Source organism: Pleurodeles waltl, chromosome 10 (assembly GCF_031143425.1).
Source record: "Pleurodeles waltl isolate 20211129_DDA chromosome 10, aPleWal1.hap1.20221129, whole genome shotgun sequence".
NCBI classification, from domain to species: domain Eukaryota; kingdom Metazoa; phylum Chordata; class Amphibia; order Caudata; family Salamandridae; genus Pleurodeles; species Pleurodeles waltl.
Genome location: NC_090449.1, coordinates 992,227,718 through 992,251,812, shown reverse-complemented (window position 1 = coordinate 992,251,812; position 24,095 = coordinate 992,227,718).

Genomic DNA, 24,095 nt, shown 5'->3' with positions numbered 1-24,095 from the left:
TGCCTTCTTGGATCCAGTGTTTCCATCATGAAGAATGCCTCGGACTCTCATGAGCCAGCAGGCCGAAACATGTTGACAGTTTGAGTGGTGATGGGGTACTCGCTCCCCTTATCTCCACATTGTTTTTTAATACAAAGTAGTATTCCATTTAATATAAAGATCAGTTTGTCAATTCACATTGTTTTTTCATTTTACTATGTCATGGGCTCATACTTAGTTAGAAGTGCCTCCCTGATCTTCAGGTGTAAGCTTGCTCCTCATCAAACTTGGTTTTTAAAGAGCCAGCGGATTCCTTTTATGAATCATGACACCCAGTGGTGTGTGAGGATGCCTTGTTATTTTTTTTTGCATGCCCAGAGGTAGGCTGATGTAAGGTGTAGCATTGGTTTAACTAGATTCTCAGAGACTCAGCTGTGCTCAATAGTTTTTTTTTCCTTTTTTAAATGTGTAAAAATAGGTAAATTGTATCACCATTCCACTTCGTTCTTGGTTGTTGCCTTTTGTGCTATGGTACTGTCATAAATACTCCCCATGGTAAAGGTTACTTGGATTGGCATCTGTGTCCAGAACAGAGGAGTTTGTCTTATCAGGAGTTTCCCAGGAAAACTCAATATTTGTGGATTATTCTATACTTAATGATTTTTGCAGGTTCCCCAGGTGCTTTGATTAAAAGTGGTTATAACATGCCTGAATGGCTGCATGTTGATGTATTTTTAAAATGAGAAATGTCATTGCTTGCTTTGAGAAAACAGGGCTGATTGCAGAGGCCCCCTGACTTTTTGCCCCCATTTGTCACTTTTTGCTGGTGTTTTCCTGACTTAAATGGTGCCCTGGGTACTCCTAACCAGTCCCAGGGCCTGTGCTCTGTATAAAATGAGTATGCAAATTAGGCTAATTATAATTGTCTAAGTCAACCTACCTATAAGCCCCTAGTATATGGTAGGGCATGTAGGTTTAGGAGCCCCAGCATAGGTGGTGCCCTGATAGGTGCACAGCTGAGGAGCCCAGTGTCATTTTAAAAGCAGGCCTGTCTTGCTGGCTGCTTTTAAATTAAAGGTACATGAAAATTCAACTTTTGAATTAAAAATACTTCCAAAGTCTTAAACTACCTCATTTGTACATATACGTCACCCCTAAGGTGTGCCCTATGTGCCCTATGGCTGGGTGCCATGTAACTATAAGCAGGGACCTTATAAAAATAGTTCTATAAGCCCTGGTGAGGTATAACAGCCACATTTGTTTTCCCTCATTGTAGTGAATGGCCTCCATAGGCTAGAATAGGAAGACTTTATTTTAATTATAAAGTCCCCTTAAGTGTCAGGAATGTTGCTCCCTGGGATTTATTTTTGTCACACTTCACAGAGAGTGGTCATCACAGGGGGAAGGCCCCTGCACCTGATTGGAGAACTAGGTCTCCCTGTTTTTCACCCAGGAGCAAAGATAAAGCTGGCAGACCTGCATCCACACCTCAGATCCCTCCCATATCCTTACAAGGAAGAACATCAGAAGAAGAAGGACTGCCCTGCTGGACCCCTGACCTGCACCTGGACACTGCACTCTGAAGGACTGCACCAGCTGCACACTTGGGCTTCACCACAAGAAGGACTTTGCCTTGCTTCAACTGGTTCTAAGGAGGGACTCCCTGTTTGCTACAGGTACAAAGGAGCTTCCCAGAGTCCCCTGCATCATGTCCTGCAAGCAGTTCCCAGCTGACCAGCGTCCAGTGGCCATTTGAGGATTCTGACCAGGTGGATTCTGGGAACTGTAGTCCCAAAACGCAGGGAACAACTCAGAGCTTCTGGAACCTTGTATCAAGTTGAGGACACTTGAAGGACCCAAAAAGGACCTCTGGAAGAAGATCCAGAAGTTTGGAGAAGTTTGGAGCAACTCCATAAGTTGAAGGGGTGCATTGTGGGAGTTGTAGTTCCACACCCCAAGAGGCAAACCAGAGCCTCTAAACCCTTGGCTGGTGCTGTGGACCACTTTCCTGAATCAAGAAACACTTCTGAAAGTAAGTGTGGCAGTGCTACCCCGTGGATGGCCTGAATTTTGGAGTTTGTCCCTTTCCTGTGTGACCTTTTTTATCCCTTTGAGTGCTAGTTGCTTCTGTGCGCTAGAAAGCATTAATTCTTTAAAAATTCATATCTCAGGTTCCCTTTATCCAATTTTATTTATTTTGGTGTCATTTTAAAGATACAAATATAATCAATTTTTATAAATTTGTGTTGGGTTTTATTGTATTTTTTGTTATACTTATTCACTGTTTTGTGATTTTTAAATGCTTTACACATTTGTCTTCTAAGTTAAGCCTTGTCTCTTGTTGCCAAGCTACCAAGGGTTGAGCTGGGTTTAATTTATTTAGACCTAAGTGGACCCAAGTGGAGGTTAGTGGCCAATTGCTAGGTTTAGGTACTTACCTGCCATTACCAATAACCCATTTTCCAAAACTTGCTCAAAGTCGAACATTATAGTTTAATGATTTCTTAGTGTTGACTTTGGATTTTATTTTGTTTACAAGTTCTTGGTATGTAGCACTTTAATTATTTGCTGAAAGTGTACAGTTACATAGATGGTATTTTCCATGGATTATGTAGATTTATGTGAATGGTGGAGGCCATTGCTGTCAATCATCATTGCTTTGCTCCGACTATGTGTAGTAGGTCACTGCCAGTGGCATATATAATTATTCTTTTCTCATGGCTAACATTTTTATATAAAAGGAAAGAATAATGTGTGTTAAGGCTAGATTTTCCAGGAAGTTTATTTCCTCAAATGGTTTGGAGCAGGAGGTGTTTTTCTGGTTGTTTTTATAGTTCAGGCTAGAAGGTTTTTTCTTATATGGGAATTGCAGGGAAATGGTCTGCCAGGATTCCAGGATTGTAGGTAATTCTAATATTTAAAATTGTGCCATTAGACTCTAATGAGTTTGTACTAGATTTCATATAGTACATTTCTCACTTCAATTTCTGTTAAATTCTTCAGCAGTCCAGCACTATTTGGCCCCCTAGAATTGTAGAGTTTAAGGGACTAATTTTTACTTTGATGGTCACACCATGGGACCGCCAAATCTGCGGGGAAAACGCCACCATCATGGCGGTGGTTTCCCCCTGCCCTGTCACACTTTTCCTGCTGATCTGACCAGTGGGAACACTGCTATGAGATTGGACTCAGCTCCCTTAAATAAGCAGAGTGCTATCTTGTAGCACAGAGGAGGCCGACAAGCCACCTTGCAACGCGCACTGGCTGCAAAGTAGACATTGCACATTCTGATGGTGCTGAGCATGAGTTCCCTTGTACTGCCCATGCCATGGGCATGAGTAGTGCAGGGGTCCGCCTGTGGCCCCAAGCACACCCTCAACGCCAGCCTTTCCATGTTGGTGAAACAGCCATGGAAAAGCTGGCAGTGAGGGGAGTTGTAATCTGCCAGGTGGCACTAAAATGTCCCCGCCAGGAACATTGTTCCTGATTGCATACCAGCAGTCACCTGGCAGGTCCACCCGCCAGGGTTGTAATTGGGGTCAGACTGCCTGGAGTGCAGCCACACTCGTAATGAGGCCCTTAGTTTTTTATTACTTACCCATTACTATTAGTTAACTGTTGTCAAATTTTATATTTTTGCTATGTTTCATTCCTTTTTGACTTTTTTCACCCTTCTGTGATGAACGCTAATTAGTGTTTTGTCTTGTTTTAGTAGTGTTTTGTTTTAAAATTATAAATATAATAATTATATAAATATATATATATATTAATTAACAATTACTTATTGCAAATATATGTTTTTATTGTTATAAAAAAGTACAGTCTTTTATTAAAATATCTATTTTTATAATATCTATAATTTTTAATATATTTTGTTTTAATTTTTTACTGTGTTATTTTCATTTTAGTTTGGGGTAGCATGTTTTATTAGGATTATAGTTTGTTTTTCTATATTTTTGACTAAGATATTTTTGGTATTTTTGGTATTTTTGTATGGCATTTTTTTGAATTTAATATTCAAGTTTCCTCTTCATTTGTATGGGATCAGGATCTTAAAGTAATCAACGTTTTTGGCAATGTTTGTGGAGTTTGATATTGTTTTCCTGGATGTGCCTTATTCATTCAGGACTCTATTCACTCTGTTAAAGTTCCTTTTGCTTTATATTCAGAATTGGATCTACTGATATTTGCAAAATAAAAAAACACTATATTTATCAGTTTTACCTGATCATGAGTAAGTTCTGTCTCCTCCCTTTTTATGAGACCCAAAAATGGTGTTGTTTCATTTGTGTGATCAATACAAGAGATCTATAAACTAGTAAGATGATGCCCTAATTTAAATGCTTGCCACTGACATCTGCTCTGACTTGCAGGTTCAAATATCGCCTAAGCCAACTCATCTTTATATGGTCATTGTGTTTTTTTCGTTTGAGTAATGCTAACATCTGGTACTTACATTAATCACAGATATAAAAAATGAGGAGTGTGGAATGATATAAAAACACATTGGGGGTCATTCCGACCCTGGCGGTCCATGACCGCCAGGGCCGGGGACCACGGAAGCACTGCCAACAGGCTGGCGGTGCTTCCTGGGCTCGCCGCGGTCAGAAAAGGGGAACCGGCGGTTTCCCGCCGGTGTTCCCCTGGCCCAGGGAATCCTCCATGGTGGCGCTGCTTGCAGCGCCGCCATGGGGATTCCGACCCCCTTCCCGCCAGACTGTTTCTGGCGGTTGTCACCGCCAGAACCAGGATGGCGGGAACGGGTGTCGTGGGGCCCCTGGGGGCCCCTGCACTGCCCATGACACTGGCATGGGCCCCCTAACAGGGCCCCATACAGATTTTCACTGTCTGCTTTGCAGACAGTGAAAATCGCGACGGGTGCCACTGCACTCGTCGCACCCCTGCAACTCCGCCGGCTCCATTCGGAGCAGGCTTCCTCGTTGCAGGGGCTTTCCCGCTGGGCCGGCGGGCGGCCTTTTGGCGGTCGCCCGCCGGCCCAGCGGGAAAGTTGGAATGGCCGCTGCGGTCTTTTGACCGCGGGGCGGTCATTCGGCGGTAACCGCATGGCGGGCGGTCGCGGTCAGAATGACCGCCATTGTGTTCATTTTCACCAAGTTCATGTTATCAAGCATGCTCATGAGTTTATGTTTAAGTATTCAAATACCAAACTATACAAAATCCAAGAAGAAATCAGTGGAAATAACAAGAAAACATACAATAGTGTTATAACATGTGGAAAAACTGTCAGAGAATCAGCTCCTTCAGTTTTAGCTTGAATGGAGATATGTTTGATCATTCCAAAAAAGGAATAACATCAAAGGAATTATGATGCCACTGACGTGCTTGGCACCTGCCTTGAAAACAGGCATAAAAATTAATTTCATTTGGAAACGATCCACTGCTTTGAAGTATCTTCTAACATCTGAAGGCTTGCCCCACACATCATAACTCTGAAGTGGCTATGACATCTGGGCTCTTGCTTTGAGACTGTCCAATGTGATTTGAACAAGCACACTGTATATTTTGTGAAGCACACTGAGTACAGTGACCTTTAAGAAACAGCTTCATTTCCTCCATTAGGGTAACATTGCTTGTGAAATAAAACTTTTCATGTAGCTCAAGCAAATGTTTTATTCTCTTACAGCTTCTACGTTCTGCATGCCTATGACTCAATCTGCTTTAAATAAGCACCAAGAAAATTGTGCAACAATATCTCCGATATTATATTGAAAAATGCACACTGTTTATATTAAAAACAACCAAATAAATAAAACTTGTGTTTACACAACATGTTTCAAACAAAACTTAATAGAACGTTGTACTCTTATGTGATCCATAGCAAGCAAAGATGTGGCAGAGGGTCGGTAATGACTGCTTAATTTTTTCCAATGTTTGTCTTTTTGTTTTACCTTGTTGTATGTAAAACATTCTACACTCAGGGCCTCTATTTACCCATATTGTTCACCGGTGCAAAGTAATCAAAAGTGATGTAGATTGCTGCAAAGGTTTGACTTGTTAGTCACTTTTTAGTGCAAAACCTGAGTACTAGAAATGTGCCTAAAAGTATTGAAATGTAATGCCCTGCACTGCTTTGTGTTATTGCAATGGGGTGTCTCATTGGTGGTATGTGTGCATTCCCATGCTATCACCCATGTTTTTTTTTTTTTTATGCAAGGTACTATCTATTAATAACTTCTTAGCTGCTGGGCCTCCCCCACAGTGCTGAGCCCTTTTTTGGCTATTTGGGGTAGTTCGCGCTTAGGCCTTCATAACGTTTTGTCCACTATTTGCATCCTTTTTTTCCAACATCCAACGGATTCTAAAGGTACCCAGAGTTTGTGGTTTCCCCTAGAGGAGACCAAAAATTATCCAAAATAGAGTAAAATGTTCATTTTTTTCAACAAAATTGGAAAAAAGGGCTGCCGATGAAGACTTGTGGTTTCTTTCCCTGAAAATGGCATAAACAAAGGGTATGCAGTGCTAAAATCAGCAGCTTCCCAGCTTTTAGGAAAAGGCTGACTTGAATCAGAAAACTGCATTTTTCAACACAATTTTGGCATTTTTCTGAGACATACCCCATTTTTACTATTTTTTGTGCTTTCAGCCTCCTTCCAGTTAGTGACAGAAATGGGTGTGAAACCAGTGCTGGATCCCGGAAACCTAAATAATTTTGTAACATAAACAAAATTCTGAATTCAGCAAGGGTTCATATGTGTAGATCCTACAAGGTTCTCCTACAGAAAATAACAGCTGAAATTAAAAAATATTGAAATTGAGCTGAAAACAACAGCCATTTTCTTTATGTTTTACTCTGTAACTTTTTCCTACCATGTCAGAATTTTTAAAGCAATATACCGTTACATCTGCTGGACTCTTCTAGTTGCTGGGATGTATAGGGCTTGTAGGTTCATCAGGAACCCTAGGTACCCAGAGTGAATAAAGGAGCTGCACCTTGTAATAAGTTTTCGTTCTACCGGGTATACCTTTGTATTTCCAAAATGGGCACAAGATAAGGTGTTAAGAAGCAGTGGTTATTTGCACATCTCTGAATTCCAGGGTGCCCATACTAGCATGTGAATTACAGGGCATTTCTCAAATAGATGTCTTTTTTTACATACTGTTTTACATTTGGAAGGAAAAAATGTAAAGGAAGACAAGGGGCAATAACACTTTTTTTGCTATTCTGTGTTCCCCCAAGTCTCCTGATAAAAATTGTACCTCACCTGTGTGGGTAGGCCTAGTGCCCACAATAGGAAATGCCCCAAAACACAATGTGGACACATCACATTGTCCAAAAGAAATCAGAGCTGTTTTTTACAAAGTGCCTAGCTGTGGATTTTGGCCACTAGCTTAGCTGCCACTTAGAGAAACCTACCAATCCTGTGCATTTTTGAAAACTAGACACCTAGAGGAATCGAAGATGGGGTGACTTGTGGGGCTCTCACCAGCTCCTGTTACCCAGAATCCTTTGCAAACCTCAACATTTGGCAAAAAAAATACTTTTTTCTCACATTTCGGTGACAGAAATTTCTGGACTCTGAGAGGAGCAACAAATTTCCTACTACTCAGCGTGCCCCTAAGTCTCCCGATAAAAATTGTACCTCAGTTGTGTGGGTAGGCCTAGTACCTGCGACAGGAAATGCCCCAAAACATAACGTGGATACATCACATTTTTTAAAAGAAATCAGAGCTGTTTTTTACTAAGTGCCTAGCTGTGGATCTTGACCTGCAGCTCAGCCGCCACCTAGGGAAATCTACCAAACCTGGGCATTTTTGAAAACTAGACACCAAGGGAAATCCAAGATGGGGTGACTTGTGGGGTTCTCACCAGGTTCTGTTACCCAGAATCCTTTGCAAACCTCAAAATGTGGCAAAAAAAACACTTTTTTCTCACATTTCAGTGACAGAAAGTTCTGGAAGCTGAGAGGAGCCACAAATTTCCTCCTACCCAGCGTTCCCCCAAGTCTACCGATAAAGATGGTACCTCACTCGTGTGGGTAGGCCTAGTTCCCACGAAAGGAAATGCCCCAAAACACAATGTGGACACATCACATTTTCCCAAAGGAAACAAAGCTGATTTGTGCAAAGTGCCTAGCTGTGGATGTTGGCCTGTAGCTCAGACGCCACCTAGGGAAACCTACCAATCCTGTGCATTTTTTAAAACTAGACACCTAGAGGAATCGAAGATGGGGTGACTTGTGGGGCTCTCACCAGCTCCTGTTACCCAGAATACTTTGCAAACCTCAAAATTTGGCAAAAAACACTTTTTTCTCACATTTCGATGACAGAGGTTATGGAATCTGAGAGGAGCCACAAATTTCCTACTACCCAGCATTCCCCCAAATCTCCCGATAAGAATGGTACCTCACTTGTGTGGGTAGGCCTAGTGCCCGCGACAGGAAATGCCACAAAACACAACGTGGACATAACACATTTTTCAAAAGAAATCAGAGCTGTTTTTTACAAAGTGCCTAGCTGTGGATTTTTGTCTGTAGCTCAGCCGCCACCTAAGGAAACCTACCAAATATGTGCATTTTTGAAAACTAGACACCTAGGGGAATCCAAGATGGGGGTGACTTGTGGGGCTCTCACCAGGTTCAGTTACCATAATCCTTTGCAACCCTCAACATTTGGCAAAAAAAACATTTTTTCTCACATTTCGGTGACAGAAAGTTCTGGAATCTGAGAGGAGCACAAATTTCCTCCTACCCAGCTTTCCCCCAAGTCTCCCGATAAAGATGGTACCTCATTTGTGTGGGTAGGCCTAGTGCCCACAACAGGAAATGCCCCAAAACACAATGTGGGCACATCACATTTTCCCAAAGAAATCAGACCTGTTTTTTGTAAAGTGCCTAGCTATGTATTTTGGCCTGTAGTTCAGCCGCCACCTAGGGAAACCTACCAAACATGTGCATTTTTTAAAACTAGACACCTATGGGAATCCAAGATGGGGGTGACTTGTGGGGCTTTCACCAGGTTCAGTTACCCAGAATCCTTTGCAACCCTCAACATTTGGCAAAAAAAATACTTTTTTCTCACATTTCGGTGACAGAAATTTCTGGAATCTGAGAGGAGCAACAAATGTCCTACTACCCAGCGTGCCCCTAAGTCTCCCGATAAAAATGGTACCTAAGTTGTGTGGGTAGGCCTAGTACCCGCGACAGGAAATGCCCCAAAACATAATGTGGATACATCACATTTTTCAAAAGAAATCAGAGCTGTTTTTTGCTAAGTGCCTAGCTGTGGATCTTGGCCTGCAGCTCAGCCGCCACCTAGGGAAATCTACCAAACCTGGGCATTTTTGAAAACTAGACACCAAGGGAAATCCAAGATGGGGTGACTTGTGGGGTTCTCACCAGGTTCTGTTACCCAGAATCCTTTGCAAACCTCAAAATGTGGCAAAAAAAACACTTTTTTCTCAAATTTCAGTGACAGAAAGTTCTGGAAGCTGAGAGGAGCCGCATATTTCCTCCTACCCTGCGTTCCCCCAAGTCTACCGATAAAGATGGTACCTCACTTGTGTGGGTAGGCCTAGTTCCCACGAAAGGAAATGCCCCAAAACACAATGTGGACATATCACATTTTCCCAAAGGAAACAAAGCTGATTTGTGCAAAGTGCCTAGCTGTGGATGTTGGCCTGTAGCTCAGCTGCCACCTAGGGAAACCTACCAATCCTGTGCATTTTTGAAAACTAGACACCTAGAGGAATCGAAGATGGGGTGACTTGTGGGGCTCTCACTAGCTCTTGTTACCCAGAATCCTTTGCAAACCTCAACATTTGGCAAAAAAAATACTTTTTTCTCACATTTCGGTGACAGAAATTTCTGAACTCTGAGAGGAGCAACAAATTTCCTACTACTCAGCGTGCCCCTAAGTCTCCCGATAAAAATTGTACCTCAGTTGTGTGGGTAGGCCTAGTACCGGCGACAGGAAATGCCCCAAAACATAACGTGGATACATCACATTTTTCAAAAGAAATCAGAGCTGTTTTTTACTAAGTGCCTAGCTGTGGATCTTGGCCTGCAGCTCAGCCGCCACCTAGGGAAATCTACCAAACCTGGGCATTTTTGAAAACTAGACACCAAGGGAAATCCAAGATGGGGTGACTTGTTGGGTTCTCACCAGGTTCTGTTACCCAGAATCCTTTGCAAACCTCAAAATGTGGCAAAGAAAACACTTTTTTCTCACATTTCAGTGACAGAAAGTTCTGGAAGCTGAGAGGAGCCACAAATTTCCTCCTACCCAGCGTTCCCCAAAGTCTACCGATAAAGATGGTACCACACTTGTGTGGGTAGGCCTAGTTCCCACGAAAGGAAATGCCCCAAAACACAATGTGGACACATCACATTTTCCCAAAGGAAACAAAGCTGATTTGTGCAAAGTGCCTAGCTGTGGATGTTGGCCTGTAGCTGAGACGCCACCTAGGGAAACCTACCAATCCTGTGCATTTTTGAAAACTAGACACCTAGAGGAATCGAAGATGGGGTGACTTGTGGGGCTCTCACCAGCTCCTGTTACCCAGAATCCTTTGCAAACCTCAACATTTGGCAAAAAACACTTTTTTTCTCAAATTTCGGTGACAGAAAGTTATGGAATCTGAGACGAGCCACAAATGTCCTACTACCCAGCATTCCCCCAAATCTCCCGATAAGAATGGTACCTCACTTGTGTGGGTAGGCCTAGTGCCCGCGACAGAAAATGCCCCAAAACACAAAGTGGACATAACACATTTTCCAAAAGAAATCAGAGCTGTTTTTTACAAAGTGCCTAGCTGTGGATTTTTGCCTGTAGCTCAGCCGCGACCTAGGGAAACCTACCAAATATGTGCATTTTTGAAAACTAGACACCTAGGGGAATCCAAGATGGGGGTGACTTGTGGGGCTCTCACCAGGTTCAGTTACCATAATCCTTTGCAACCCTCAACATTTGGCAAAAAAAACATTTTTTCTCACATTTCGGTGACAGAAAGTTCTGGAATCTGAGAGGAGCCACAAATTTATTACTACCCAGCGTTCCCCCAAGTCTTCTGATAAGAATGAGACCTCATTTGTGTGGGTAGGCATAGTGCCCGCAACAGGAAATGCCCCAAAACACAACGTGGACACAACACATTTTCCAAAAGAAATCAGAGCTGTTTTTTACAAAGTGCCTAGCTGTGGATGTTGACATGCAGCTCAGCCCCCACCGGGGAAACCTACCAAACCTGTGAAGTTTTTTAAAACTAGACACCGAGGGGAATCCAAGATGGGGAGACTTGTGGGGCTCTCACCAGGTTCTGTTACCCAGAATCCTTTGTAAACCTCAAAATTTGGCAAAAAAAAAATGTTTTCTCACATTTTGGTGACAGAAAGTTCTGGAATCTGAGAGTAGCCACAAATTTCCTACTACCCAGCCTTCCCCCAAGTCTCCTGATAAGAATGGTACCTCACTTGTGTGGTTAGGCCCGCAACAGGAAATGCCCCTGCTAATGCGTCCCTTTATGTTAATTTATTACACATCAGGACTCGTTTTAGGCCAATGAATCTTTTGACCCAGTTGAGAGACACCTTCAAATCAAATCAAATCATTAACATTTATAAAGCGCGCTACTCACCCGTGCGGGTCTCAAGGCGCTAGGGGAAAGAGGGGGGTTACCGCTGCTCGAAAGGCCAGGTTTTTAGGAGTCTCCGGAAAGCGGAGTGGTCCTGGGTGGTCCTGAGGCTGGTGGGGAGGGAGTTCCAGGTCTTGGCCGCCAGGAAGGAGAAAGATCTCCCACCCGCCGTGGAGCGGCAGATGCGAGGGACGGAAGCGAGTGCGAGGCCAGAGGAACGGAGGAGGCGGGTGGGGACGTAGAAGCTGAGGCGTCGGTTGAGGTATTCCGGTCCCTTGTCGTGGAGGGCTTTGTGTGCGTGGGTGAGAAGTCGAAAGGTGATCTTTTTGTTGACTGGGAGCCAATGCAGGTGTCTCAGGTGTGCGGAGATGTGGCTGTTGCGGGGTACGTCGAGGATGAGGCGGGCCGAGGCGTTTTGAATGCGTTGCAGGCGATTTTGGAGTTTGGCGGTGGTCCCAGCGTAGAGGGTGTTGCCGTAGTCCAGGAGGCTCATGACGAGGGCGTGGGTCACGGTTTTTCTAGTGTCGGCGGGGATCCAGCGGAAGATCTTGCGGAGATGAAGCCGAGGTTGCGGGCGTGGTCTGCGGGGGCCGGTGCAGTGCCGAGGGCCGTGGGCCACCAGGAGTCGTCCCAGGCTGACGGGGTGTTGCCGAGGATGAGGACTTCCGTTTTTTTAGAGTTCAGCTTTAGGCGGCTGAGCCTCATCCAATCTGCGACGTCCTTCATACCCTCTTGTAGGTTGGTCTTGGCGCTGGCGGGGTCCTTGGTGAGGGAGAGTATAAGTTGGGTGTCGTCGGCGTAGGAGGTGATGATGATGTCGTGCTTGCGTACGATGTTGGCGAGGGGGCTCATGTAGACATTGAAGAGTGTCGGGCTGAGCGAGGAGCCTTGAGGTACGCCGCAGATGATCTCGGTGGGTTCTGAGCGAAACGGAGGTAGGTAAACTCTTTGGGAGCGGTTTGAGAGGACGGAGGCGATCCAGTCCAGGGCCTGGCCTTGGATCCCGGTGGAGCATAGGCGAGTGATTAGGGTGCGGTGACAGACGGTGTCGAAGGCAGCCAAAAGGTCGAGGAGAATGAGGGCGACTGTTTCACCGTTGTCCATCAGTGTTCTGATGTCGTCTGTGACTGAGATGAGGGCGGTTTCCGTGCTGTGGTTGGTTCGGAATCCGGTTTGTGAAGGGTCGAGCAGGTTGTAGTTTTCCAGGAAGGTGGTCAGCTGTTTGTTGACAGTCTTATCTATTACCTTGGCTGGGAAAGGCAGGAGAGAGATGGGGCAGAAGTTTTTCAGGTCGCTCGGGTCAGCCGTAGGTTTCTTTAGTAGGGCGTTGACTTCGGCGTGTTTCCTTAGGACGAGATAGCTAATCAATATGTCAATCAATATGTCAATAATGTCATCAATATTTATTACAACAATGCATTTCCCTTTAGTCAAAGACATCAATCAGTTCAAGACACCACCATGACCTGGCATTCATGAATAACCACACCAGTTTAGTAGAATTTTATGAGTTTTATTCCCTATTAATTATAATTCTAAGAGCAAGTGTGTTAATCTCCAAATCAAGAAACAAAATAGCAAAGTCACAATATGGCAACTCTGATAAGAGTTCATTAAGGCAAGAATCATACACATCAAAACATAACACGGCGTGAACATAGATCAACTTTAGCAGAGTGTCATTAACGCGTTGGTTCAACAAAGCATAGATTCAGTCGTTTGTCCATTTGCATCAGTTTAGTGAACACCTGTCCTAACCACTGATTAGCATTGGCATGTTGGGCTTTATGCACAACAATTTAGAACACCAATTTGGAAAACATCTAGCTATGGTCTCTGTCAAAAGTAAGCAGTTGGTACCTAGAAAGGAAAAGCAAACAGACAAATCACAATTTCATTGTCATAGTTACCCTCCAAGGTTTGGGTCAGCACTCAGGTTCAGTCTTCGTCTTCAGGACATCAGTTGATTCGCCATCAGTCAAAACGCAGCTCTGGGCAAAAAGGGCCACTTCCCTCATAAGGAAGCAAAGTGTAAAATGGGCAATCTAAGAAAGGATGGTTTAATTAAAACAATATAAGTCACCAAACAGAGTGACAGAGTTTCTGGACAAAATCTATAGCATTCCCTAACACCTTCTAAAAGGCTCCTGTGTCATGGGTTTTTATCCCTTTTTCATTGTACATTCCCCTAAAATCTAATTGGCTAAGGGGTTGCACCCTATTATCTCTATCCAATTAACTTTGAATTTGCTCATCAAATTTGTCACCCCACAACAGTTCACAAGCGTTTTATTGGTCCATATAATTGACGTCTTCAGAGGTAGCACGTCTGGTATGATTTCATCCTTCTGTAATTCTTTGTACATCTTTTGGTCAGTAGCTCCATTGTCTTCATCGGTTTAAACAACCTTGTACATTATATTAATCTACACTGTTGCATTTTGGCTAAATCATTTCTACGAGCAAAATGAATTTCATGAGAACGGATCCACTATAGTTACATTCAGCTTCTAGTTTGAAGAAAACAAGAGGTCATGTCCTTTTGCGAGTCAGCACACTGCACGTTTAGAGTAACACATTTAATATGAGAGCCAGGCAGCGGCCTGCAAGATTTATTCAGCATATCTTTAATAACATAATCATTAATAATGAGCATAAAACCATTCTTTAATGTAACATTAGTCATTTTCATTAGTCCCTGTATACATTGGTGGCCACTCCCCGTGGTCACATTTCAAGTGCACGTTTTAGCAAAATATAGTAGTACAATTTATATGTGGCATTATCACACATTAGTTCATAAACATTTCACGTAAATATAGATTTTATAAGCTACGCTCTCTCAGTCCCTCCTCTGATGACGTTCGTCATCCCACAAACCTTTCCCTTTCGACCTTTCACTTTTAATTTTTCACTTTGCGCATAATGCGCATTTCAACACCTTGTCCTTTGTGTGAACTCTCCCAAATTTCATGAAACATTTTCTCCCTTTCATATTCTTCATTTCTTCTATTTCTTTTGGTCCAATTTCTTCTAATTCTCTCATTAATTTTGCATGCTCCCCATAAACCCAATAAACAGACCAGGACAATTAATAGACCCCCTAATATTTTTGCAAGCAGCCCATTCCAAATATTGCTAAGCCAGCTCCCTACTCTGGCAATTCCTTTTCCAACTTTCTCCCAAACTCCAGGTTCCTTCAAATCTTTCAAATCTGCACTATCTCTTGTTAGGTTAGTAAGCATACCTCTTATCTTTTTGCTATTATCTGGAATAAATGAGCAAAAATGATGCTCGTTAAGCATCTTACAGACTCCGCAGCTATTTGCTAAAAGAATGTCTAAAGAAGGCTGATTTTGAAGAGTCATAGCTCTTTCCGTAGCAAGTTCAGTATCCATCAGGAATATAGCCCCTGTGAAATTTGTCAGCATGTTATCCACAATATTAGACAACTTTTGAATCTTTATAGAGTTTAAAATAACCCCTACTGAAGGAATTATGGCTCCAAATATGTCACCAACGACAGCAGCCGCTGTCCCTCGTTTTTGTCTAGCATGTTGTAATTCAGACATTTTAGGTATTTGCTTTAAGTCATCAATCTGATAATTCTTAGGGAAAACTATCCCCAAATAACATGCCTCATACCATCATTTAGGGAGAAGGTAATAAGCATTGAGTCCACAGATGTAATAGATCCCAGGGATCGCTGGATCCTGTCCATTTAACATGAATGTCCATTTACTCTGAAACAAAAACACATGCCTGCATTCACTCGTTACCACAAATAAAGTGTCATGATCAGATTTTGGCCTATATATATATAAAGTCTACCTACATGCAATGCATCTATAGCTAATTTGCCTTGCGTCTTTATTGCGGTGTAAGCATAATCATTTGCATATGTGCGTTTCTCTAGCCCTTTTTCTAATCTTTCTTTCAGTGCTTTGCGTCTATCATCAGTGTGATCTAAGAAGCTTTTCTCTACAGGTGTTAATGAGCAGGTCAGATTGTGGCGGTGTGCATAAGCTGTCCCAAATGTCAGTGTTGGCTCATAGAAACCTCTAACTAATTTTATATTATGCTCTTTAGCTAACTTGTTCAGAAACTCAATCACAGGCACAAAAGAAAACACTACGGGCCTGATTACAACTTTGGAGGACGGTGTTAAACCGTCCCAAAAGTGGCGGACATACCACCTACCGTATTACGAGTCCATTATATCCTATGGAACTCGTAATACGGTAGGTGGTATATCCGTCACTTTTGGGACGGTTTAACACCGTCCTCCAAAGTTGTAATCAGGCCCTACGTCTAGATTTGAATAAAAATATTGCACATGTTCCTGGTCATAGAATCTTGTTAGTAGCAAACTACAACTTATCCCGTATGTTAATGGAAGACTATGGTAGATGACACCTTCTTGTACTGATGAAGGAATCTTTGTGCACACATAACAATTTCTCGCATCCATAGTATCAACATACTCATTCAGCAAGCGATAGAAGACATTAGTAGAGAGTTCCCTCATTGAATTAGTTTCCTCATGCAAATATTTAGTATCCTGCTCGAACTTCTCCTTTGGTGTTAGTGTAGCAGTCTCAAGTTTTGAAGCATTGTTAGTCACTTTCTTATCCAACCACGGCATTCCCACAATCACACCTACAATTATTATTGCACACACAATACCCAATATAATACTTAACCAACCACACACTTTACCCTTTTTGCTACTACCTCTAGTGTAAGCCATGATCTGTAAAGAATCAGATAGCAGAATATCTCAAAACAAACAATCAACTTGAGGATGATTAAAAGCTCTTTCCCTTTTTTTTCTCTCTTTCTTTCTTTCTCTGCGTGTATTTACAGCATTTCACTCACCCCAGGACCCTTTTGTAAAATCAGGTTTAGCAGCTTGTCATAATCGTTTTTTTCAGAGTCAATTCAGTTTTTATATGTCACAGGTAATTTATAAGTCTCTTTTCTCAGCTTTCAATTTCAATTTTAATTTTAAAATGTTTAGTTTTCTTGTTTGAATTCAGGTACCGTAGTATTGACCTGGTACTTCTCGATCAAAGCAAAATGCTAAGAATTCTTGTTGCCATTCAGATGTCGTTGCATATGCCCATTCAGGACCTGGGTACCTTCTGTTTGCAACTCTCTTTCTTTTCAATCTGCGCTCGCTTTGCCACTCTCCTTCACAAAGATCCTCCCTTCTGGTTGTATCAATTTCTTCCTCTATTGTTTCACAAGGAACTACCTTTTCCCTTGCAGCTTGTTTCTCTGGCCAATTATCACCTTTATGTGTTTTCTTCCTGCTTGGCCTTTCAGGATGCTGAATAGCACCCTCCTCTTGTACTATGGTGTTTTCTCTTGACGGACATGCAATTGGCTCAGGAGGTATCTCTGTGTTTAGGTCTCCTTCTGCTCTCTCTCCCTCGTCTTCTGGGTCTGTAACAAGCTCTAACCCGTATCCGTCTTCTTCTGGGAGAATCTCTACTTGTTGCGGTTCTCCTGCTGACTCCACTGAGATAGGCTCACCGTCACCTCTCTCGAACTCATTTACTGTTTGAGGGACTAGGCCGTCCTCAATGGGCTCTCCTACAGTCTCAGTTTCCCTTTGAATACTCTCCGGCCCTGAGACTTCCCTCTCTGGAGCTATTGTTTTGGGCACTTCAAGTTCCTCATCAGTTGGACATGTTACCTTCTTTGTGTGACTGGCATGTATCCAGTTTGGGACTCCTGCACACTTCACAGCAGTGGTTGTTGTTAGTATTACTTGATATGGCCCCTTCCAGCGCGGCTCAAAACACGACTTCCTTACATGCTTCTTGACAACCACCCAGTCTCCGGCTTGTAGAGTCTGACCTGGATCACTGATTGGTGGTAATGTATTGGCCTTCACCTGGTGGGAAAAAGAGCAGACCACGTCAGCCAAACCCTTGCAGTAGTCCAACACCACATGATCTGTGATATTCACAAGAGCATTTGAAGGGACTGCGAGCAACCTCATAGCTCTGCCCATGATTATCTCATGGGGAGATAGTCCTGTCTTCTTGTCAGGTGTGTTTCTCATTGACATCAACACTAAAGGCAGTGCATCTGGCCATTTCATATTGGTAGCTGCGCACATTTTTGCCACTCTCGACTTCAAGGTACCATTCATCTGTTCCACTAGTCCTGTTGCTTCAGGGCGATAGCTACAATGCAGCTTTTGTTCAATGTCTAAGGCAGCGCACAAGAGCTTTATCACCTCATTGTCGAAGTGTCTGCCCCTATCTGATTCTAAAGAGACCGGAAACCTGAACCTTGGTATTAATTCTCTAAGCAACAGCTTTGCAACTGGGAGACTATAATTTCTACTTGTAGGATAAGCTTCCATCCAGTGACTGAAAACACACACAATCAGCAACACATACCTCAAGCCTCCACACATGGGCATCTCAATGAAATCCATCTGCATCCTGCTAAATGGACCTCCAGGTCTCCCTATGTGGCTCAAATTCACCACAGTTCCCTTTCCTGCATTCATCTGTTGACAGATGATGAACCTGTGACAGGTAACCTCTGCGGCTTGTCTGAATTTTGGATTAAACCAGTCAGTTTTGAACAATCTGATCATTGCGTCTCTCCCAATATGTGCCTGTCCATGATAAAGCCTTGCAAATTGTGACAACATACTGTTTGGTAAAACCAACTTCCCCTCCTCTGAGACCCACAAGTTGTCGGCACTTTGTACACATTGCATTCTCTGCCAGGAGCGTTTTTCTTCTCTCCTAGCACAACCCTGCAGTGATTTGAGCTCATCTAATGTGTCAACAACTCTTAATGCAAAATTTAAGCATGTTTCATTTTCCGTTTGTGGTAACAATTACCACTGATCCTTGAACGATATACAGTTCAATGCGCAAAACCTTGCGACTTGATCTGCATCACCGTTTCCCATTGACACAAAGTCTTGTGACTTAACATGAGCATTGCATTTCACCACGGCAATTTCAAGAGGCAACTGAATCGCATGCAACAAATCCTTAATCTGTGCGCCATTTTTCACTGGTGAACCAGAAGAGGTAATGAAACCCCTCTGTGACCACAATTGGCCCAAATCATGTACAATTCCAAATCCGTATCTGCTGTCAGTATAGATTGTAACTTTCAGATTTTCAGCTGCGTGGTATGCCTTAGTAAGGGCAATTAATTCAGCCACTTGTGCGGAATACACTTTTTCGAGCCAGGAGGCTTCTATAATACCGGTGATTGTACACACAGCATATTCAGCTCTCAGAATTCTGACTGCGTCTCTCAAACATGATCCATTAACAAACATAATGCAGTCTTTTTCTTTTAGCTGTGTATCTTGTATGTTAGGTCTGGGTTTGGTACATAGTTCTGTTACCTCAAGACAGTCGTGCTCCACTTCCTCTGTATTGTTAATCTCAGTGTTTTCAACAGGAAGTAGAGTTGCCGGGTTCAATACAGCGCATCGTTTCAAGGAGACGTTAGGTGACCCCAAAATAATTGTCTCATATCGGGTAAGTCGGGCATTTGTCATGTGCTAAGTTCTAGTTCGGGTCAACATAATTTCAACTGAATGCTGAACCATTACTGTTAGGGGATGTCCCCTCACTCACACTGTGTGAGGCTCTGACCAACTGCTGCAACTGTGCGCAAACAACACGGTAAGGCTGCTGCGACTGGGTCCAGAGTAGCTGAAAAATCTTCTACAGGGCGGTTTGCACCTCCATGGACCTGTGTTAAGACAGACAGAGAACAAGCATCACGTTCATGACAAAACAGTAGAAAAGGCTTCGTATAATCAGGCATACCTAAGGCTGGTGCCCTACACATGCACTCTCTCAATTCCATGAATGACTCAAGCTCTTCCTCTGACAAAATTATGGTATACGGTTCATCCTTAGTTTCCTTGCCTGTCAGTTTTATCAATGGTTTAGAGATAATCGAAAAGTTGGGAATCCACTGACGACAGTAACCCACCATTCCCAAAAACATTCTGACATCTCTCTTTGTTGTCGGGGGGTTCATCTGCAGTATGGCCATCACCCTTTTTTTTATATTCTCCTGGACCCTTTCTCAATCAAATGCCCTAAATATTTTACCTCTTTCTGACAGTACTGTAGTTTCTTTGGGGACACTTTGGGGGTGATTCTAACCCTGGCGGTCGGTGTTAAAGCGGCGGCCAACCCGCCAACAGGCTGGCGGTCCAAAAAATGGAATTCTGACCCTGGCGGGAACCGCCAACACAGCCGGCCAACTTAACACTCCGACCGCCACGGCGGTACAGACAAACAGCGCGGCGGTCACCGCCAACAGGCAGGCGGCAGACAATGTACCGCCCACACTATCATAACTCACCAATCCGCCACCTTTTCCGGGGCGGGAGCACCGCCGATAAAAACACGGCGGAAACAGACTACGAACGGGAAAACGCTCACCAAAACACACTCCACGAGTACGGAGGACAGCATGGAACCCGAATTAAACATCCTACCTGCTCTCGTCTACCTTCTCATCTACCACGAGTACGAAGTCCGGCGCAGACGACAACGGTGAGTACTGCACCTACGACACACGGGAGGGGGAGGACGAAAGGTTATGGGCACACATATGCGACCCCCCCCCCCCCCAACTATGTACTCACCAATGCAGAGCACCAAGTCACAGTGACACCACCCAAACACCCCTGAAAAATGCTAGGACATAATCATATTTGGAATTAATATTTATGTACCAAAAAGCTCCAGAAAATTAGCGTACAACCATGAAAGATATCCACAACAAAACAAATGACATACACATCAGTGTATAACTGAAGTACCAAGTCCTGCACATCCTACGAATTCAGCATGTCCGTGGGCCAAAGTCTTGAGAAACAAGGGCAAAGCCCACACAGGAGACCTGAGTCCTTTGGAGAGAACACTGCAGGGGCATCAGATGTAAAAACTACAGGCACCTCAGGGGGAACGGAAGGGGGGGGCACCACAGCCACATGAGTCCACGACACCAGATCCACGAGGAGCCACCATGCCCACTGGACCATCCTGGGGAGTGCAAAGCCACAGTCTCTCAATGTCTCTACAGTGGGTGGGCTGCCCACTGGACCATCCTGGGGAGTGCAAAGCCACAGTCTCTCAATGTCTCTACAGTGGGTGGGCTGCCCACTGGACGATCCTGGGGAGTGCAAAGCCACAGTCCATCAGGTGGATGACAGTCTCCACTGGTCAAGGAGGAGGCATGGTGGGCACAGTGAACCATCAACGGTGCTTGAGACGGCGGTGCCCTGTTCAGCGGTGCTTGAGACGGCGGGGCCCAGCGGAGCGGTGCTTGAGAGGAAGGGCCCAGCGGAGCGGTGCTTGAGAAGAAGGGCCCAGCGGAGCGGTGCTTGAGAAGAAGGGCCCAGCGGAGCGGTGCTTGAGAAGAAGGGCCCAGCGGAGCGGTGCTTGAGAGGAAGGGCCCAGCGGAGCGGTGCTTGAGACGGCGGGGCCCAGCGGAGCGGTGCTTGAGAAGAAGGGCCCAGCGGAGCGGTGCTTGAGAAGAAGGGCCCAGCGGAGCGGTGCTTGAGAAGAAGGGCCCAGCGGAGCGGTGCTTGAGAGGAAGGGCCCAGCGGAGCGGTGCTTGAGAGGAAGGGCCCAGCGGAGCGGTGCTTGAGACGGCGGGCCCAGCGGAGCGGTGCTTGAGAAGAAGGGCCCAGCGGAGTGGTGCTTGAGAAGAAGGGCCCAGCGGAGCGGTGCTTGAGAGGAAGGGCCCAGCGGAGCGGTGCTTGAGAAGAAGGGCCCAGCGGAGCGGTGCTTGAGAAGAAGGGCCCAGCGGAGCGGTGCTTGAGAAGAAGGGCCCAGCGGAGCGGTGCTTGAGAGGAAGGGCCCAGCGGAGCGGTGCTTGAGACGGCGGGGCCCAGCGGAGCGGTGCTTGAGAAGAAGGGCCCAGCGGAGCGGTGCTTGAGAAGAAGGGCCCAGCGGAGCGGTGCTTGAGAAGAAGGGCCCAGCGGAGCGGTGCTTGAGAGGAAGGGCCCAGCGGAGTGGTGCTTGAGAGGAAGGGCCCAGCGGAGCGGTGCTTGAGACGGCGGGGCCCAGCGGAGCGGTGCTTGAGAAGAAGGGCGCAGCGGAGCAGTGTTTGAGAAGAAGGGCCCAGCGGAGCGGTGCTTGAGAAGAAGGGCCCAGCGGAGCGGTGCTTGAGAGGAAGGGCCCAGCGGAGCGGTGCTTGAGACGGCGGGGCCCAGCGGAGCGGTGCTTGAGAAGAAGGGCCCAGCGGAGCGGTGCTTGAGAAGAAGGGCCCAGCGGAGCGGTGCTTGAGAAGAAGGGCCCAGCGGAGCGGTGCTTGAGAGGAAGGGCCCATCTCACGGCGGGGCCCTGTTCAGCGGTACTCTTCTGCACCACGGGCCCTGTTCAGCGGTGCTCATCCAGCAGGACAAGGGAGCCAGACCTGGCCTGGACTCCCTGTTCAGTCGCCCTGGGACCGTGACGTTTCTGGACCCTTCGGGGACAGACTCCTGGCCTCCTTAGTGTCCTCCTTCCCAGCTGGGATGTGGCATGTGGGGTCCACCTTCTCTGCGCTCCTGCTGCCCTTCCGCTCCTTTGATGGGGCTCTCGGGCCCTTGCCTCCCCTAGATGGTGTGGGTGGTGAAGTGGCCGCACATTGCTCCTTGGGGCAGCCCTGTCGGTCCTCGCACGGCGGTCCTTGTTTTGGCGGGTCCTCTTGCCGGGGGGGGGCTGGACGTGTCCTTGTTGCTGATCGATGTGTCACTGCTGGCAAAGGGTGGGCTCCAGAACCCAGGCACAACAGTGACACCCGAAGCTGGGCTGGTGGTGGCTGCGGTGCTCTTGGGACTCTTTGAAGATGGATGGGGGAGGTCATCAGGGGGAAAGAGGTTAAGGTTAGCCAGGAAAAGTTTTTTAGGGCCAAGATAAAGGGTAGGAGAAGTGGAGGTAGAGGAGGTGGTTGTAGGAGAGTCAGGTGTGCTGTCATTGGGTGAAGGTGCTGGTGCTGTAGGCTGTCGTGAGGTGGATGGCTGTTGGGTGGGTGGCTGCCTGCGTTTGTGTGTCTTGGAAGAGGGGGTGACAGACACAGTGGGAGAGGACACAGGGGATGTGTACATGGCAGTGGGGGTGGTGACTGCACGAGTGTGGACTGTACTGGAGGGTGAGGTGGTGATGGAAGCACTGGCTGATGTTGGGGTGCATGCAGGTGTGAGTGTAGACGTCACAGGGAGGGAGGAGGGAGACGAGGAGGAGGGGGACACAGGGGTGGCAGTGGCTGTTGGCATGTCTGCATCTGGGTGTTGCTCGGGTGAGTGTTTGCGGGATCTGTGGTGCTTGTGTTTGGATGAGCTGCTCTTGGGTGTTGAGGTGTGTGCAGGCTGGTCTGATGGTGTGGATGGGATAGGCTGAGGAACAGGAGACAGAGACAGGCTGGAGGCAGTCAGAAGAGGGAGGCTGGAAACAGGGACAATGGCTGCCGTCAGTGCTGAGGCCAGAGCAGTGAACGCTCGTTGATGGGCAGCCTGACCCGAATGAATGCCCTCCAGGTACGCATTGCTCTGTTGCACCTCCCTTTGCACACCCTGGATGGCATTCAGAAGGGTCGTCTGCCCAACAATGAGCGTCCTTACCAGGTCAATGAGCTCCGCACTGAGGGCAGCAGGGGCAACAGGGGCAGGGGCTGAGGTGCCTGGGGCGAAGGAGACGCGCGCCTTCCTGGGCGAACCGGCACGGAGCGAAGGCTGAGGGGCTGCTGGGAGGGCGGGGCTGGTGCGCTGGGTGGCGGCTGTACCTGTAGAGGCGGGGGGCACGGATGTTGCCGCCACCCCTAGGGAGCTCCCATCCGAGGACGTGTCGCTTTCGCTGCTCTCACCAGCGGTCCCCGTCGTGGTGCTCCCCTCGCCCTCCGGATCACTGGTGCCCTCGGTGTCTGTTCCTGGGCCCACCGGGGCCTTGTGTCCTGCAGCTCCCTCGTGCTCCGATGCCAAATCTCCTCCGCCTGATGATGCTAATGCACACATGCACAAGAAGATGGAGAGAAAGGGTGGGGGGAGAAAAAAGAAGACCAGGTTGAGTGCATGCAATGTCAACACCGTTGGCGGAGAGGACAGACACAGGTGCCTAATGCACTAAGCCGCGCATTCGGGGTACACTACTCAGTACTACTGACTAAGACAACAGGCCAAGAGACGTCAAACGCGCACATGGGAGATGCTGGACCTTCAATGGCTGTACTTGTCACCCTACCGAGGTGGGGGCCGGGGGCACAGGGCCATGCCTAAGGGAGAGGACTACACTACAGAAAGCGCCCTGGCCTAATGTCACCCACAGCCCTCCTCCCCCACCCAGACGCCTCCACTGCGCAGAAAGATAGGAGAATGTGCTGATACTCACCCCCTTGTGTCTGCTGTGATGTCTTAAAGCGCCCATCCAATTCAGGGTAGGCCACCGCCAGGATCCGGGACATCAGGGGGGTCATGGTGCGACTGGCACCCCTCCTAGGTTGGGAGGCCATCCCCAGCAGTGTTTCTGCGGTC